Source organism: Perognathus longimembris, chromosome 2, assembly GCF_023159225.1.
Source record: "Perognathus longimembris pacificus isolate PPM17 chromosome 2, ASM2315922v1, whole genome shotgun sequence".
NCBI classification, from domain to species: domain Eukaryota; kingdom Metazoa; phylum Chordata; class Mammalia; order Rodentia; family Heteromyidae; genus Perognathus; species Perognathus longimembris.
The window spans coordinates 26005895-26008412 of NC_063162.1; the positions used below are offsets into that span (position 1 = coordinate 26005895).

At 36.7% G+C, this 2518-nt stretch overlaps 1 pseudogene; it reads left to right on the forward strand.

Moving 5' to 3' along the window:
- The first annotated feature begins 580 nt into the window (after window positions 1-580).
- LOC125346222 lies at window positions 581-1088 on the forward strand (annotated as a pseudogene).
- Window positions 1089-2518: the final 1430 nt, after the last annotated feature.

The window sequence follows — 2518 nt, forward strand, 5'->3', positions numbered from 1 at the left end:
GTGATTAGGAATGGTGAAATATTGTTATTCACAGGGAAATGGTCAGAACTTGAATAAACAATGTTGAGCGAGACAAGCCTAGAACACAGAAAACAAAGGGGCATGATCTCCCTGATATATGACTGTTAAGATGGGGTGATGGGCTGTGGCCTCGCAGCAAGAGTGCTTGCCTCCTACACATGAAGCTCTCAGTTCGATTCCCCCCGCACCACATATATGGAAAACGGCCAGAAGGGGCGCTGTGGCTCAAGTGGCAGAGTGCTAGCCTTGAGCGTGAAGAAGCCAGGGACAGTGCTCAGGCCCTGAGTCCAAGGCCCAGGACTGGACAAAAAAAAAAAAAAAAAAAGATGGGGTGACGGGGAGACAGTAGAGACCAGGTCTGTGAAACCAAAAACTTCTTGTCAAATGGTATTTCCCACAGGTTTGGGTCAGCGACCTACATTATGTAACTAAAACCAAACAACTACTCAACATATAAAGGTCAAAAATTGACCTCTCAGGTGCTGCCTTGTGTGCTCGTTCTGTGCGGACCGGGGGCCTCTTTTGTGAAGGGGTATCTGAGGAGACTCCGGTGCTTGCGATGGCCGACTAAAAGCCCAAGGAAGGAGTCAAGACTGAGAACAACGATCATATTAATTTGAAGGTGGCGGGGCAGGATGGTTTTGTGGTGCAGTTTAATATTAAGAGGTATACACCACTTAGTAAACTAATGAAAGCCTATTGTGAACGACAGGGTTTATCGATGAGGCAGATCAGATTCCGATTTGATGGGCAGCCAATCAATGAAACAGACACACCTGCACAGTTGGAAATGGAGGATGAAGATACAATTGATGTGTTCCAGCAGCAGACAGGAGGTGTCTACTAAGAAAGGGAACCTGCTACTTTGCTCCAGAACTTTGTTCTTATAGACCAAGAATACATTCTTAATTAGAAAACTGCAATTTGGTTCCACTACATCCTGACTACTACAGTATAGTTTTCTCTATTCTTTCATTTCCCCCTTCCCCATTCCTTTATTGTACATAAAGTAACTGGTGTATGTGCACAAGCATATTGCTTTTCTTTTTTCTTTTCCTTTTTTTTTTTTAAAAGAAAAACCTAAATGGCCAATGGTATATTTTGATTGACATCAAATGGAGATGGGATGGGGAAAAATACTGGTTCTGTGAAAATATCCCCCTTCTCCATTAGTGGCATGCTCATTCAGCTTTTATCTTTATATTTCAGTAAGTTATTTTGCTCTCACTGTTTTAACAAAAAAAGAAAAAAACAACAAAAATCCTTGCATACCTTGTTTGATTGGAGAATTTTAATGTTTTCATTTATCATTGTAAAACCAAGGACAATTTTATAACTTTTTTGTACGTAGCTGTTACATGTAGGGCAATCTGTCTTTAAGTAGGGGTAAATAACTCTTAAAAAAAAGAATCCTAGATAGTTTTCCCTTCAAGTCAAGCGTCTTGTTGTTTAAATAAACTTCTTATTTAAAATGAAAAAAAAAATTGACCTCTCAGTGGATCACAATAGCTCAAAAGCTATGTATGTACATTCATATAAGACTATTGTCGACATACTATTGTAGACATTACATTTAAAGACCTAGGCTAATTTTCTTTGGTGTAGGCCACGTGGCTACTGTATATGTTCTTGGTACATTGCATATTGTATATATGTCTACCTGACCTAGGTAAGGGAAAGAAAAACACGGTGTAAGATAACACAAGAAATGTACATACTGCCCTACTATGTAACTGTACCCCTTTTGCACAACACCTTGTCAAAAAATTTTGTTTAATAAATAAATAAATTAAAAAAAGAACTTATTAAGAATGTGCCAGACAATGCTTCAAATACATACCGAATATTAGCTAATTTAATTCTCACAATCCCATGAAGTAAGTACTATTATTATTCCCCTCAAATTAATAGCTCAACAAAATCCCACATATCTATCTGGAAATCTTCCAGAAAATGCCCGACAGCTAGGAATTTTGAGTTTCCATGATAGATGATATGCTCTTTGTACTTTTCTATACAAAGTTTAAAAAATATTTTTAAAGTCTAAGAAGGAAGTCATTTGGGAAAATTTCATATGCTGTACAGTGAATTGGAAAACAATCTGGCAGTTTTTCAAAAATTTTAACTACAGAATTATCTTATAACCCAGCAATTATTTTCCTGGACAGATACCAAAAAAAAAAAAAAAAAGAAAGAGAGAAAGAAAGAAAACATATATCCACACAGCTGAGAGTTTTCTGCTAATGTGAAGATGCTTTCTTTGGAAAGTGTTTAAATGTTCTAAAATTAAATTGTGGTTATACAACCCTGTGAATATGCTAAAAACTACTGAACTGCATGTTTTAAATGGTAACTCATATGGTATATGAATTATATCTCAAAACAGTTGTTTAAGTAATACATACTTTTACCAATATCAACTCAAAGTGGATAAAGACCTCAATATCAGACCTGCAACTCTGAAAGTACTGCAAGATCAGGTAGCAGAAACATTAGA